At 45.4% G+C, this 17,287-nt stretch overlaps 1 protein-coding gene and 1 pseudogene across 4 annotated transcripts in view; both read right to left on the bottom strand.

Annotated features, from left to right (window-relative positions):
- Abcc1 (ATP binding cassette subfamily C member 1) overlaps positions 1-17,287 on the bottom strand; it is a 128,003-nt gene that overhangs the window by 90,293 nt on the left and 20,423 nt on the right. The window contains exon 1 of one of the 4 annotated variants that reach the window (XM_031363161.1): positions 7,785-7,862. The exons of 2 other annotated variants lie outside the window; for them this stretch is intronic. The gene's annotated coding sequence lies outside the window, so the exon portion shown is untranslated. Of the gene's footprint in view, positions 1-7,262; positions 7,337-7,784; positions 7,863-17,287 lie in introns of those variants that run through there. One more of the 4 variants, XM_031363160.1, reaches the window with a different exon arrangement.
- Positions 14,578-16,851, bottom strand: LOC116085611 (annotated as a pseudogene).

Here is a 17,287-nt window from a genome sequence, read left to right as displayed (position 1 = left end):
TAATAATAATAACAACAATAATATTTTTTTTTTTTTTTTGATTTTTTGAGACAGGGTTTCTCTGTTTAGCCCTGGCTGTCCTGGAACTCACTCTGTAGACCAGGCTGGCCTCGAACTCAGAGATCCGCCTGCCTCTGCCTCCCAAGTGCTGGGATTAAAGGTGTGCGCCACCACCACCCGGCAACAATAATAATTTTTAAAGCTCAGTGTAGCAGTACATGCCTGTAATTCTAACACTGGGAGAATGGAGACACAGAGATCCCTAGGGCAAGCCAGCCTAGTACAGTTGGCAAGCTCCTGGCCAGTGAGAGCCCCATCTTAAAATTCAAAGAGGATTAGGGCTGGAGAGATGGCTCAATGGTTAAGAGCGTTGACTGATCTTCCAGAGGTCCTGAGTTCAATTCCCAGTAACCACATGGTGGCTCACAACCATCTGTAATGGAATCTGATGCCCTCTTCTGGGGTGTCTGAAGAGAGGAGCAGAGTACTTACAGATTAAATACATAATATTTAAAAAAAAAAAATCAAAGACATTTGATTTTTGAATGACAATTCAAATGACAACTGAGAATGTCCTCTGGCCTCCACATGTATACATACATAAACATGTGTGTGTGTATACACACACACACACACACACACACACACACACACACACACAAAACACAACTATTGCTGTTGCTGTTTGGTTTTTTCGAGACAGGGTTTCTTTATGTAACATCCCTACTATCCTAGAACTCACTCTATAGACCAGGCTGACCTTAAACTCACAGAGATTCGCCTGCCTCTGCCTCCCAAGTGCTGGGATTAAAGATGCACACCTCCACTGCCTTGCAATGCAACACAACTTTTAACATTTTACTCTTTGTGTGTGTGTGTGTGTGTGTGTGTGTGTGACAGCACTTTTATTCACTGAACCATCTCACTGATGCCACAATTTTTAATCTAATAAATAAACCACTTGACTACATGTGATGGTCATACTTTTAATCCCAGCACTAGGGAGGCAGAGGCAGGTGATCTCTGTGAGTTTGAGACCAGCCTAGTCTACATAGTTGAGTACCAGGCTAGCCAAGGATATATTAGTGAGACCCTGTCTAAAATATATAAATATACATATTAAATAAAATATTCTGTCTAATAAAATGTTAAGACTATGAGTGTAGTCCTTCACCATCTCCTCTTCCTGCTGGAGGCACGGAGAGTGTTACCCACTGCTTGAACCACCTGGAGTAGCGTGTAAACCCAGCTACGGGTTCTACACAATCTTCCCACTACAACGGGTCACTGCTATATCCACACATCTACACATATCCATCACGACCTGCCTCCTACCTGTCTGTGTGTCTACCTCTCTCCATCTGTACAACCATCCATCACCTATCCAGGCACATTTTGGTGCCTCTTTTGGTACTTGCTTGGCCTTCACAGGATGTTAACACAGCATGTTAAATTTTTTTCTCAGTATATAAAATAATGTATGGTGAAATATTAGCCTTTCTCTCCTAACTCAGTCTGTCAAACTACCTCACAGGCAAGCTTCCCTTGCTAACGCATTAGTTTTTCTTCCAGATACCATCCAAATGCAAATGATTTAGTTTCCCTAAAAGGTATCATGATGCCAACTCTATTCTGTACATTGCTTTTAGAAAAAAGGAGTGGAGGGGGGTTCTTATATTATCCATGTCCATGTGCACGTGTGGACATGGTCGGAGGTCATAGAACAACTTTCTAGAGTCTGCTCTCTTCTTCCACTATGTGGATCAAACTCAGGTTGTCAGGTTTGGAAGCAAGTACTTTTTTTACTTGCTGAACCCTCTTAGACTCCTTGCCTTATTTTGAGACAAGGTCTCAGTGCAGGCTGACTTCAAACTGCAGATGTAGCACACAATGACCTTGAACTCCAGGTCCTCCTTCCTCTCCCTCCAGAATGCTAGGATGACAGGCATTAGAGATCTGAACAACCACACCCAGTTTTATGTGGTATTGATGCCCCCAAGGCCGTGTACATGCTGGGTAGGCACTGTTCCAGCTAGACCATGTCCCCAGCCTTTTTTTTTTTTTAAACCTAACTGATACCTGGAGCTTGAGTGCTCTCCCCCGAGCCCCACCCCCCCTCTGGCTCTCTCTCTCTGGCTCTCTCTGGCTCACTATGTAGACCATGCTAGCCTCAAACTCAAAGTGATTTGCCTGCCTCTGCTTCAGAATGCTGGAACTAAAGGCATATGAAACCACACTGGCCAATGGAAATCACTGACAAGATCTGCCTACTTCTTGACATTTTCATTTCTTTTGGAGGGGGGGGAAGGGGGAAGAAGAGCAAAGAAGGGTGGAAGGAGAAAAGGAGGGAGGGAAGGAGAAGGAGAAGGGGGAGAAGGAAAGAAAAAAGGAAGAAATAGTAGAGAGAGAAAGGGAGAGGTAGAGGGAGAGGGAGGAAGAGAGAGAGAGAGAGACAGAGAGAGAGAGAGAACATGAGAGACAGGAGAGGTTTTGCTCTAAGCTGTTTCTAATCACTCTCAGTGACCTGGTGTTTTTTCTAAAGCCAACCATTACCAACTTCTGATTGATACCTGGCTGTTGATACAGAAGACACCTGGTGCATCTGCAACAGAAACTCCCAGGCATGTTCTGTAATCCAGTGGAAGGCAGCCCCTGCTGTCATGTCCCGCTGTTGTCCTCATTCTCTTCAGAGGGCCCTTGTTCTTGGGAATACCACTACGCCAAACTACACGTGGCAATCTTGACTTTAATTCCACCTCCCACTGCCTCATTCTATTCACCCTTGCAAATAAACAACATAGCATGACATAAAGAACCCAGTGTGTCCCTGTCTGTGTGAATTCCTTCTGGAATTCAAAGTGGCCAGTCACAGGTTTATTTAAAGTATAGACAAGTTGACCAGGTCTGCTGGTACCAGCCTGCCATTCCAGCTTGGGAAACTGAGGCAGAAGATTGAAAATTCAAGACTTGCCTAGACTATAGAATGAGTTTAAGGCCAGGCTGGGCAACTTTGTGAAACTTGTCAGAAAATAAAGTTAGGGCCAGTGAGATGGCTCAACAGGCAACAACGCTTGCCACTAGGTCTAAGGACCTGAGTTTGCTGCCCTAGAACCTCATGGTGGAAGAACACACTCCACACATTGACCTTTGCACTCACACAGAAACTAAAATGTGGAGAATAAGAGATGGAATGAGGGCTGAGGATGCAGCTTGGTGGTAAAGCGCTTGCCTAGAATGCACAAGCCCTGGATTCTATTCCTGGTGTGGGGAGGAGGGATGTGTAACAAAGACTGACAAAACCCTCAAAATAAGCACCATTATAATCCATTTCCAGGATGAGGTACACTGAGAACTCATCCAAGAGCCACAGAGAAGCAGGGACACTAGGAACTCAGCACTCAGGCCTCAGTAGTCACTACCTTTGAGTCTCCTCCCACTAACCCAGCAGGTACCTGGAAATCGCTAAGTAAAACAAATATCTAAAACCCCACCTCTTCCCTCTCCAGCAATAATCCCTATAGTGTGTGTGACTAGGTATATGTGAATGTGCACGTGTGTATGGATGCCAAAGTATGTGGTGTGTTGTTCCTGAGGAGCCACCCACCTTATTTTTTGAGATAGCATTCCCACTATACAGGAGCTCACCAATTAGCATCCTCCTGTCTGCAAGCCATCAGCAATGGGATTGCAAACTCACACAGACAGACTTGGCTTTTTACTTGGTTACAAGGGATTGAACTCAAGTCCTCAAACTTGCATAGCAAACACTTTACAGACTTATCTCAGCTCCCATGGTTAGATGATTGGTTGGTTGTGTTTTGTTTTGTTTTGTTTTGTTTTTTTAAGTTACAGTCTACAGTTCTCTTAGTCACCAGCAGCCCAAGTAGAATCCTGGCTTTCAGACCCAGTGAATGTGGACTCCAACTTAAGACCTTAACCCCATGTGAATCTGGGCAGGACACAGTGATGTCCCCTGAGCTTCAGCTCCTTTCCAGTATGTTGGTCAGGAAGGTGAAGTGCCTGGAAGGTTCTGCAAGAACCAAGGAGGTAGTATACAGAAGAGCTAAATCCCATAGAGCTACCAGAAACAGATCAACCACTGTGCATCACCACACACCACTGGTGCAGACAGTATCTAAGGAGCAGGGAAGGCTCAGGCTAGAGCTTAGCTCCTGCACAAGGCAGATCAGCTGATTATGCCACCACGGAAAGAAAGAGAGGTGCAGAAGAGAGTTTTCCTGAGGAAGGGAAATTGCTAAGTTGAGCACCTTGCCCCCAGAGCTGAGTCACACCTGCCATCTCTCCTCACAGCCACAGCAGCCCTGAGCACAGCTGGGAACACAGACCTTACAGTCACACCTGCCATCTCTCCTCACAGCCACAGCAGCCCTGAGCACAGCTGGGAACACAGAACTTACAGTCACACCTGCCATCTCTCCTCACAGCCCACAGCAGCCCTGAGCACAGCTGGGAACACAGACCTTACAGTCACACCTGCCATCTCTCCCCACAGCCCACAGCAGCCCTGAGCACAGCTGGAATAAGATGTGGAGCCTCTCAATATTTGCTTCATCCAGCCTCAACCTCAGCCACTATGAAGGCAAGAACTGTGGCTGTCAATTGTAGGCTTCTGGGTCCAAGCAAAGGACTCACTGCCACCAACCCAACACTCCAGTCACCTGGTCTTCCTTCCCCAGGACTCTCTCTTAACCAGCGATCCTTAGAACTCAAGCCTGATTTACCTTAGAACTCTCCAGGGAACCAACTGCCCTGACACAAACTATGTGACCCAGACTACCGAATGAACACTCTACTCCACCCTTAAGTTGATCACCCAGTACTGTGTCTCCTTACCCTCAACCCAGACCTAGGATAAAGTCCAAAGCCCTTGAGTTTTGTGTGTCCATAAAATTCTGTCTTGCAGGATTCTTTGGTTTTTTGAGACAGGTATCTTTATCAGTACACTCTCATATTTTTCTTTTCTCATCTCTCTCTTAACCAGGGACAGTGGAGGCACCAAACTTATAGCAAACAGGTAGAAAAGCACCTTAAGCAAAACCCAGAAAGAAATAAAACAAAAAGAGCCTAGGGATGTGGTTCAGGTAAAAGTTCAAGGTTAGCCTCTTTCTTGAGAAAAAAAAGGAGAAAAAGAAAAATCCACCTATTGAATGAATAATAAACATGTACCTTTTACTCAGGTGGTAGTGTTGCTTGCTGGCTCTGTTCTAAATACCTGAGACCACATTGGACCTTTTTTAGATGGAGGCCATGGGTAGAAGGTAAGTCTTTTGATATGTCATCTAGGCTGTTCTCAGAATCCTGATCTGCCTGTCTCAACACTCCACCCTCCCTATAATAGGATTACAGGTGTGTACCACCATGTCCAGCTACTGATGTCACATTCAAATCCTCAAAATCTAGTCAGGTAGATAGGTACAATCATAAAAACCATTTTATAAATGGAACATGCTGGTACATGCCTTTAATTTCAGAAGCTACAAAGCAGAGACAGGAAGATGGCCCTGAGTTTGAGGCCAATATGGATCACAGAATGAAACCTTGTCTCAAACCTCCCCCTAAGACACATTTTCCGGTGACAGAAATTGAGACCCAAGCATATAACATGCAGACAAATATACACAGCCAGGAGCCTGAAGCCATACATAGAAATTTGTCTAGAAATGTAAACATCTGTACTGTTTATCAGCTATGTGTACTACTATCCCATCTAAAATCAATATTCGTTGGAGAGGGGTGGTATTGTGGGTAAACTGCTTGCCATGAAAACATGAATATCTGAGTCTGATCCCTAGCATCCACATAAAAAACCCAAATATAGCAGTGTGTAACTCTAGGTTCAGTAAGAACAAACTGAAGGTTTAGTAAGAGACCCTGTCTCAAAAAACTAAGATGGGCTCCACATGTACAAGCACATACAGGTGTGTACCACAGTGTGTGCTTGTACATGTACACACTCACAAAATATCACCATAGAGTTGAGCACTGTAGTGAGCACCTGTATGACTCTAGCACTTGGGAGGCTAAGGCAAGAACATAAGGAGTTCAAAGCCAGCCTAGATTACATAACAAGATGTAGTTTACAAAATAATTAAGTAATAAATAACCAATTAAAATTAACCTAAAAAAAGAAACACATGGCTGGGCAGAAACATTTTTTTAGGCAGTCAAAAAAGCTGGCTGGTTGGAAAGTTAACCTGAAGACAAAAGGAGGGAAAAATGGAAATTAGGGGTTTGGAGTTTATAATCTTTGGTCCTGTTTAGATTTTTCTCTCTGTGTAGCACATCTAAAATACCAGCAAACAACTTCAATTCACACTTAAAAAGCAAACAGCAGCAGAGCTGAAAGGTTGGCATTTCTGAGGTAGAAACAAGCCAGAGCTACCAACCAGTGCCAATGACAACAGCCAGAGCAGACACAAAGGTCCGCACCAGCCTGAGCTGCAGACACAAAGGTGGGCACTGGCTCCCTCCGCACCAGCCTGAGCTGCAGACACAAAGGTGGGCACTGGCTCCCTCCGCACCAGTCCGAGCTACCAGAGCAGACACAAAGGTGGGGACTGGCTCCCTCCGCACCAGCCTGAGCTGCAGACACAAAGGTGGGCACTGGCTCCCTCCGCACCAGTCTGAGCTACCAGAGCAGACACAAAGGTGGGACTGGCTCCCTCCGCACCAGCCTGAGCTGCAGACACAAAGGTGGGCACTGGCTCCCTCCGCACCAGCCTGAGCTGCAGACACAAAGGTGGGACTGGCTCCCTCCGCACCAGCCTGAGCTGCAGACACAAAGGTGGGACTGGCTCCCTCCGCACCAGTCTGAGCTACCTTCCTACTGCCTCCAAATGAGTGTGTAACAAATGAAACATCACCTGAGCACTGGGGAGGCTAAGACAAGAGGAATATAAATTAGAAAAGGGGGCTGAGGCTGTAGCTCAGTGGCTTTTACCTAGCACATGAATCCCTGAATTCAACCCCCAAACTTGCAAAATGAAAAGAAAAAAAAAGCAAAACAAAAAACCTTCTTTGTTCTTTTTCAGACAGGATATTTAGATTATTCACATATACTGCCCAGGAATAGAGAGTCAGGAATCTAAACCTGGGCTCCCATCTCTGATCTTGAAACTCAATCCTGAAACTCTGAAGGCTGCAACACCCCAACTTCAGCAATCTACACATGCTAGCCCTCTGGGACAAGATGCTACAGGATGGCCAATAAATGCCTTTGGCTTTACAGAGTTCAAGTTTACCTGTGCAGAGCAGACAAGCCATGTACTGGTTCAGACTCATGAGTACTCCAAACACTGACCCTCAGGCAAGAGTAAGCAACGTCAGAGATGGCAGGGGGTGGGGCCTGCTTTGAATCATTCTTGTTGTTTTAGAGCAGGCTAAACAGCAGCCATGAGAAACAATATCCAGGATAAGAGCAGGGCCAAGCCCAGGGATTAGACTAGCAAAATCAGATAAAGTAACTTGAGAATAGTTCTTCGTATACTCATGTACAGCCCTCCATTTTTCCATTGAATCCCTAACTTCACAGAGGGACATAAGGACAAAGAGGAAAGACTGCAGGCTCCAAGTCCCAGAGCCAAGTGTAGGGATCTGGCTCCAGGACTCTCCAAGCTCCTTCTCCTGACAAAGGGCAAGGGCCCAGCTCACAGCAGACATAGGTCACTTACAAAAGTCCTCCTCAGAATAGGCCCAGGTGTGGTCACCTGGCCAAGGGGCAGAGGAGAAGAGCACCTGAGGAAGGGTATCAAGAGGTAGCTGACCTGAGATGATCTGAGCTTCAGGACATGGTCCTACTTAAAGAGAAAGCACGGGGTGTTGTTTCTTATGACAATCCTGTGATGATTAGGAGACTAGAGTCCCTAGTCCTTAATATAACTTTAAGCCCAGAGTCAAGAAAGGCTCTGGTGACATGCTGGCAGCAATGCCACTTGCCTGCCGCCAGCTGAGCTACCCTCCTGTGACCTCTGACTTATCAGAACTAAAAATAAGGCCCAGAAACACTGACTGACCAAGGCACAGCCAGACTTTGAACCAACAAGGGGAACCAGGAAGTGGTGGAAAATAGTCACTGGCCTGGCCTGGCAAGCACCTAAATCCTCATGCCAGATATGCAAGCCAAGCACTCAAAAAAACAAGAGGTGGTCCTCCCCTCTCTTTTTTAAGTAGGACCCTTGAGTATCACTAAAGTTCTCTGCCACCACCTGAGGACTGGGATGAAGCATGGGGGGTGTCAAACATGTATCACGCACAGGAGTGTGTCTGGGTACAGAACAGGAACAGGGAACAGGCATTCATCTATTGCCTAAGCATCATTCCTAAGGGTAAGGAGCCAGCACTGAGCCAAAGGAATGAGGGTCTGTTCTTCTGGTTTATTGGTGTTAGTTAGGTATCAAACTCAGGACCTCACAGAGGTTAGGCATATCCTCCATCAATGAGCCACACCTGTCCCTTAACATGATTGAAACATTGCTTTTCTTTTTTTCAAAGTCATTCTTTTTTTTTTTTAATTTTTGGAGGGGGGATTTCATGTGTCACCACTGCCTGGCAACATTGCTTTTCAAACTAGGTTTGTCTTCCAAGTGACCATCTGATTGCTTAGTCTTTCCAAAATGAAGTATCGAAGGATTGTACCACCTCATTTGTGGGTAGAAGTCAAGCAAACCTAATCCACAGAGCAGGCCAGCAGGCAAACAACCCAAGTGTCACAAACACTGACTGATCATCATCAATCCATCCCTGACTATTCTTAAGAGTCCACATTCCCCAAAGACACCCTTATCAGGCACCCGGGCTTCAACTCCTCAAACACAAGGAAAGCTCTTAAATTCTGGCTCCTCTTAAGGAGTGGTGGGAAATAGTCACTGTCATAGCCAAGAAAACACCCCAAATTCTCGTGCCTGATATGCAGACCAACCACCTGGTAAATCAAGAAAAGAGCCTTGTGCAAGGACAGGCTGGACAGGCTGTAGCCTCAACAGAACTCCTCTAAGAGGAACTGGCAAGGAGAACATGACTCAAACTGGCCCTTGCTTCAGCATGAGCCCAGGCATACAACAGCCATCCTGACTCCCACAACTACCTCCTGTTCGGCCTTCTCGTATTTGCCAGGGTTTCATTCAGTAAAGACTTACTTAGTGGCCCCACCAGGCATGATGAATAGGTCTGCAATCACAGTACTTAAAGAGGTTTTGGCAGGAAGATCTTAAGTTCAAAGCCAACCTGAACTACAAAGCAGATGTTACATTCAGTTCCAACAATGTGCCAGGTACACAGGGAAGGGAGGCAACAGAGCTGCCCCAAGATACCTGGATCCTGTCCCACTCTAGCAACTGAGCTACATCCTCAGCCCCGTTTGTCTGTTTGTTTGCTTTTACTTTTGTTTTTACTTTTTGTCAGAAACCAAGACAGGGACACATGCCTGTTGTACTGGCTGGTTTTGTGTCAACTTGACACAGGCTGGAGTTATCACAGAGAAGGGAGCTTCAGTTGGGGAAGTGCCTCCATGAGATCCAGCTGTGGGGCATTTTCTCAATTAGTGATCAGGATGGGAGAGCCCCTTGTGGGTGGTGCCATCCCTGGGCTGGAAGTCTTGGGTTCTATAAGAGAGCGGACTGAGCAAGCCAGGGGAAGTAAGCCAGTAAGGAACATCCTTCCATGGCCTCTGCATCAGCGCCTGCTTCCTGACCGGCTTGAGTTCCAGTCCTGACTTCCTCTGGTGATCAACAGCAATGTGGAAGTAAGCTGAATAAACCCTTTCCTCCCCAACTTGCTTCTTGGTCATGATGTTTGTGCAGGAATAGAAACCCTGACTAAGACACCTGTCTAGAATTCCATGGCTTTGCATCAACACCAATGTCTGTATCTTGTTCCCCCGGAGACCCATAAGGCAGCAACAAGACTTAGGTGAACTCTCCAAAGGCAGCACTCAGTCTTTTTAGATGCTCTCTGTAGAACTTGAAACTACTTTACAATTACCTTTTCCTCTTCTTTCCCTCCACCATTCTCCCTGCTTGGGGTGAGGGGATGACTGGTGATCCTAGGGATTGAACCTAAGACCTCATGTATGCTAGACAACTGCTCTACCATTGAGCTACATTCTCAGCCTTTGTTTTGTCTGGTTTGATCCCAGGACCACAATTAGGCAAGCTCTCTAAGGCTGGACCTAGTTCTGACATTTCCATTTGTCCTGGCCCACAGAAGACCATGCACACCTGAGCACAAAGAGCACCCCTTCCCTCCACTGCAGTGGGACAGGCAAGGGGGTGCTTGCTAACTGTACTGACCAAACCCACTCTAGGGTAGTGGCCAGCCTTTTCTAGTCCAACTATGATGCAATGGGCTCCCTTGGAAACTGCTTCTTTTATTTTTGTTTTTCTCCTGTGTATAGGGTGGGGCGGATACATATGCTACAACATGTATACAAAAGGCAGGGGACAATAGGAGAGTCAGTCTCTCCTTCCACAATATGGATCCCAGAGATTAAACCGAAGTTCTTAGGTTAGAGGCAAGCACCTTTACCCCCTAAGCCATCTCAGCCACCTATACCTGCTTCTTAAGCTAAAGAAAATGTGGAAAATGTGACCCTCAGCCTCACCAAACTTCACTTAGTTCCTAAGCCTCATGCTGACAAAGGGAAAAACCAAGATACACAGATGACTCTGAGAGAGGCATCTAGTGAAAGTAAACCAAGACATGCTGGCAGGCATCTGAACCACATGCCACAGGAAAGAGATATGCAGATATAACAACTGACAGGAACTCAGGGACCCCAAGGAACTGACTGTCTCGTTGTTGTTACTTCCTCTTGAGAGGTCAGAACAAGCTTCAGAAAAGCAGACACTAAGGTCTGTCTAAGTGGAAATGGGAAAATGGCAATCCAAAATGCATATGGAGGGCCTGGGGATCACCTTGTGATAGGCCTGACTTCAGGGACAGTTCAAATGAAAGAAAAGGAACTAGGGCTCGAGAGATGGCTCAATGGTTAAGAGCACTACTGACTGCTCTTCCAAAGGTTCTGAGTTCAAATTCCAGCAACCACATGGTGGCTCACAACCATCCGTAATGAGATCTGACACCCTCTTCTGGAGTGTCTGAAGACAGCTACAGTGTACCTATATATAATAAATAAATCTTTAAAAAAAGAAAGAGAGAAAGAGAGAAAGAAAGAGAGAAAGAGAGAAAGAAAGAAAGAAAGAAAGAAAGAAAGAAAGAAAGAAAGAAAGAAAGAAAGAGAGAGAAAGAGAGAGAGAGAAAAGGAACCTTCCTGTCAGGAAAAGCTAAAGCGTTGTGTGATCCCACCACAAGCCTTCAAGGTAAGTGCTGTTTTCATTGCCAACAGTGGAAACTTAGGCACAGATTACAAAGGCCTGACCCACACCAAGGAAAGTGATCCCAGCGAATTCAATGGCCTGTGAAAAGCTATCATTCTCCATTATGGTTCCAGATCAAGATGTCTGGTCTTTGCTCAGAGCAAGACAGCAAACAACACATAACAGTGTGATGTATATAGTCCCAAGAAGAGAAGACAATACTAAAATGGCACTCCCTGAGTCAATACACATGCATTAATAAGGTATTAGCTCACTTCATTTCATAGCTCAGTAAGGAGCCATTACTATGTTGGACATGAGAACACTCACAGACAGGACACAGACAGGTAAAGTTGCTAATCCAAGCCACGTGTTGGGATTACAGGCATGTGCCACCAGCTTATGCAGGGCTGGGGATCAAACCCAGGCCTGGATGCAATCTAAGCCAAATCCTCAACCTTCCAGTATCTCAGCTACTGGTCTCTATCCACATCTCCCTGTTGCTCTCTGCCCCTGGGATACACGTCACAACTTTGGGGATACCTCTTCTTTCATACAACTACACCATTCAGGGGAGGCTTTCTTCTGTATCTCCAGAGTCAAGAAAGAAGCACAGCACTCCACAGTGAGCATGATCTATCACCCTAACTACTGGAAAAGCTGAGACAAGAGGATCACAGGTTCAAGTCTTCTGCGGGCTACAAACTGAGTTCAAGCCTAGGTTGGGTAGCTTAGAACAGAAAAGGGGCTAGGGATGTAACTCAGCGGTTTTCGAATGCTTGCCCTAGCACTGCACAAAAAGAAGGGAGAAAAAGAAAAAAGAAAAAGAAAAAAATGAGAAAGAGCCGTTGCCTCTCAGAAGATAGAACTCCACATGCCCAGCCTCTGCACTGCTACTCGCTGACACTCAATTACCTTTAATGGTAAGGCTGAGTGTAATTGCCAAGGTAGCTGTCTGGCCAGATCAGGGACTTGCCAGCAGCTGCACTCTGTCTCCAATGCCAGCTGTCTTCTTGTCTCCACTAGCCATGCCTAGGCCAGCTTGTTTATGCCAAACCCAGGCAGAGAGACAGCAATGAGCTCTCCCCCTCACTCAGCCACCAGCCACTCACAGCCTGTGACTCCTACCAAGCCCCAAGAAAGAAGTGTTTTCCAAGCTACTGCTCCCGCCAGCATGGATACTAGGGTAAGGCTTGTCTATTATCTAAACATGAGCTCCCTGCACCCACCAACATAAAATGAGTCTTAATGTCTATATCCTTTCCCATCTCCCTGTAAGTTTCCTTGTTTCTGTCCTGCTCAGTTTCACTGCACAACTAAATATCTTACCTTCTTGTGTGTATGTAATATGTGTAAATGTGCGTGTGTTCCCGTGTCCTGTGTGTGTGTGTAGGCCAGAGGTTGACATTCAGAGTCTTTCTTAGTCACTATCTTACTCCTTAAGGTCTTTGAATTGAACCTAGAACTTTCCAAGTTGTTTGTTTATCAAGCCAAATTGCCCTGGGGATCTCTTTTCTTGACCCTATCTCAGGACTGATCGTGCTGCAGTTCCAAGAACCTGCAAATCAAGCAGGCTACTAGCATGATATCCTACCTGGACAAAGTACAGACGCATGGAGAAGAGACTGTCCAATGCTCTGGTTCTCAGCAGCAGACATGCTGAGCCCAGGCATGGGTCTCCTCACTGTGAACTCCTGGTGTCTGAGGCTATCTTGAGCTGGGACTCCCTCTACACATCAGTAGCAGCCTCATCCCCTCCTCCTGACTTGGGACCATCAAAAGTGTTACCATGTGGGGATAAGTCAACTGCACAGCATTGAGAACCACTGAGCAGTCTGGCTAATTTCAGAGCTTTTTCCCATTTTTAACAGTACAGATATATACTCAGTACTCCATATCCATAGGCCGTACATCCTCAGACTCAACCAAGTTCACACTGAAAATACTAAGGCTGAGTGCGATGTCTCAGCGGTTAACAGTGTCTGCCATCAAACCCAGTGACCTGAGTTCAATTCCCAGAACCCACATGGGAGAATAGAACTGACTCCCTAAAGTTGCCCACTCATCTCCACATGTATAGCATGGCACAGGCACATACAAACACACACATACACACACAAACCTAATGTTAAAAAAAAGTTTAATATTGCATCTGAAAATAAAATTGCACCATGCTAAACATGAACAGAATATTTTCTTGTCATTATTCCCTAAACAATAAAGAATAGGATTCACATTTCCTTCAGTGCTACAACTTATCTACAGCCAATTGTTGAGTAAGCCAAGTATATGGGAGAACATACATGGGTTTTATGCAAATAAAAATGTGGAAATTGAGCATTCAGGGATTTGAAAATATGAGGGCATTCAGAAGTAACATGCTGTGGATTCTGGTGGGTAACTTAATTCCCTTTAACATTATTATGTAAACTCATAAATATAACTAGCCTCATGCTTCATAGATACTTAAGTTTTTTAAAACATTGTGTCTGCTCATGAGAGACTACACATCCCAGGGCACGCATGTGAAGGTCAACACATCCCAGGGCACGCATGTGAAGGTCAACACCTTGCAGAAGCTGCTTCTCTCCTTCCACCGTGTGAGTCCCCAGGCCTGAACTCAGGTTGTCAGGTTTGGCAGTTAAGTGCCCTCATCCATTATGTCATCTTGCCACCGCTCACAGATATTTTAACTAACTGGAAACTTCCTTTGGGATTAAAATTTTAATTTAATTAAATTAGGTTGTTAAGAATAATCTAAAAGGAATATGAAGGAGATATGTCTTTAGCAGACACCACTGGCTGCTCACTTAACCACCACACCTAACTCCCACAGAGCATATAATCAAATGCTAGCTTTCCCTCCTTTGCAGCTAGAGATGGTCAAGAAAGCAGGAACTCATGACCTGTGTTTTCATAAATAAAAGGAAATATAGAAGGCTGGTAAGGCTCTTCCTTTGAACCTAAAGGTACTGGTTAGAGCTGCAGCAACCATTTTGGAGCCTGGAGGAAAACACACACTCGGGAACACACACATACTGCATACACACAAGAAGAAAGTAAGATATAGATGTCAATCTCATAGCACTACAGTGAAACTGAGCAGGACATAAACAAGGAAACTTACAGGGGCATGAGGAAGGAAAGGAGACCCTCACCCAGGAATCAGGTTGAAGTCTCTCACCATCTGACAAGTAAAAATCTAAATGCAATTAACAACATCTGCTTCAAGGGTCACTAACAGAGGTAACACCCCCTTCTTAGATTCATAGTTAATACTAAAATAGCAATGAACCAGCAGGCTTAAACTCTGAATGCAGGTGACTTCGGCAGTGTTCCTTTTTTCTCCCAGACATCATCTGGGAATCTCAAACGAGAACATCACTTTTGCTTATAGTAGAAATAACTCATCTTCCTGCATCTGTGATCAAGACTTTTTATCTTAACAACTGTCACCCTGTCAGGGACACCTCAGTAACCACCATGGGGTCACAGCGATATCATCTAGGTCCCTTAGAAGCCCTCTGAAGATAATAATGCCCTATAAATAATTACTGAAAAGAGAATGGGATGTTCCTTTCAAAGAAGCACCAAGTTCCCAGCCTGAAATGTGGTAAATTTCCAAGAGCCTACTGGAAATTATGTATGGATTGGACCAGGACATGAGATCAAGAGTGGGTATGAGGAGCCTTGAATGCCCCATGGGGCACCTGGGAAATCGAAAGACCAGCCCACCCTCAACAGCCCTGTACACAGAGGCTTACAAACAAGCCCTGATTAGCTGGGGCAGGGAATATCAAGGGGTCATTATTAGCAAAAGATTTCATTGAGATTATGTTTCCATTCATCTGCAAGTAAATATCTGTCACTTAAGAGAAATGGGTTTTGTCCAAGATCGACTATCAGTGAAAGCACAGAAAAAGAAGATGGGGGGAAACACAGGCCTGGTTTTATTTTTTTACACTATTTCAAATCCCCAAGTTTGGGAGACTGAATTTCCTGTGAGTCAGAGGCCACCTAAAGCTGCATAGTGAAACCCTGCCTAAAGAAAAAAAACAAAAACTATTGCTGGCCTTTTTTTTTTCCCGTTTTTACTGCATCTTTAGTTTTACATTTGTTCTTAGATTGCCTAAAACATTTAAATACAAATAAAATGTGTAGCAAAAATAATGAAAGCAAGCAGCAGGTAACTTTACAAATAATGGAATGTGAACCATTTCTGCCCTTATCAGAGTAAACTGGGTCACAATTTTGTCTAGAGACAACTTCTGGGGCTGTGGTCAAGGGTGTGCACACAGAGACACATGATCCTAGCGTGCATCCACAAAATGTTTGTTTGTGTCACAGCCTCACAAGTGCTCCAAGCCTTACAGTACCCACAAAGACTATACTCATGCCTGGAACCCATTATCCCATTTATTCCCCCCAGCACACACCAATATGTAGGCAGTTTTCTTTGCTTAGACATGGAAGCAGTTTTAACATTGGCCCTTCTGAAGGCACAATGTACCAAAAGTACTATGCCAGACATGTGTAACTCATGTAAAAATTCCACATCCCATATTGGTCACCTCAAGATGAAAACAAGTAACTCCCTGAAGTTAACTGGCTCTATTCCCCAAATATTAAAACATAAAAGCCACATGGCAAATATAGAAATTCAAATAGAAGTAACATAAACCTGTCATAAATCATAAACAAAAAAACTATCTGTGGGACAGCATGGATGACATGTGGTCTACCGTGTAAATTTTAGAATGAGGCAGACAAAAGGTTGGAAGGTCGGTTAATTTTCCCCTCCTCCTCCTGCTTAGTCTCCTTGGGTATCAGAAGTCCACAATGTCAGGTTGTCTCTCAGTAACTGCATTATTAGCATGCTGTCTTTGTAGGACTCTTCACTTAATGTATCAAGTTCAGCAATGGCTTCATCAAAAGCTGTTTTTGCAAGAGAACAGGCTTTCTCTGGGGAGTTCAGGATCTCGTAGTAGAACAGAGAAGTTGAGGGCCAGACTGACTTAGTCTGATGGGGTGTGTTGGCTGCATCTCCTTTTTGCTGATTTCATTGCTCCTTTTTGCTTCTTGGTATGTTTGCTGTGACTGGTCCACAATTCCTTTCTTGTCATCACCAGCAGCAATCTTAGCCAAGTAACGGTAGATAGTCACCCTTCATTTTCAAATAGAAGACTTTGCCTTCTGGCTGCGAAGCATGGGGATCAAGAACTTTTCCACAAGAGACAGTAAGTACATCGTTGAAGATGTCTCGAAGCTCAGTCTCGATCTTCTCTCTGTATCCTCAAGCCATCTACTGTTTTTTCTCAGCACCTTCTGTCTTCTGCTCAACACTTGAGACGACCCTCCAAGATGACCTACAGGCTCCTACAACAGGGAGAAGGTTCCTCTCCTCATTCCACAGCTCAGCTCCTTACTCAGTGACAGACTTCATGCAGACTGCCATGTCATCATATCATTCTACCTGCTGGGCCAGCTTGGATTTCTGCACCAGCTCATTTTTATCCATAACTGGATATTCTGCGCCAACGGCCGAGTCAGTCTCAGGCGGAAGCAGGGTGCCAGCGGGGGCGGACCGTGGTCGCCCTCGGGAGCAGGAGCCCCTGGGTCTCATGCATGGGCACCTCATCTGCCACCCCCACCCCAGGGACCAGAACAGGGCGATGAGCAGCCAGGCAGGCCAGAAGCAAGCGGTCGGGGCCAGCAGTGGGTGCCTGCAGGGGTCCAGCAGAGCGGAGCTGCTGCCTGGGTCCTCCTGAGGAGAACCCCATCAGGCTGCAGCACAGAGGCCCACCCAGGCTGGCCTTGTACTGTACTCACTATGTACCTAAGGATGGCCTTGAACTACCTCTCCAAGAGCTGGGATCACAGGTATACACCTGCTTTTTTATCCTTTCTCTAAACATATTGTTAAGTATGTGAGGGAGAGGGAGAGGGAGAGGGAG

The sequence above is a fragment of the Mastomys coucha genome, unplaced genomic scaffold, assembly GCF_008632895.1.
Source record: "Mastomys coucha isolate ucsf_1 unplaced genomic scaffold, UCSF_Mcou_1 pScaffold12, whole genome shotgun sequence".
Classification (NCBI taxonomy): Eukaryota; Metazoa; Chordata; class Mammalia; order Rodentia; family Muridae; genus Mastomys; species Mastomys coucha.
The sequence above is the reverse complement of the archived record's forward strand: the minus strand, read 5'-3'. Positions and strand labels throughout refer to the sequence as shown.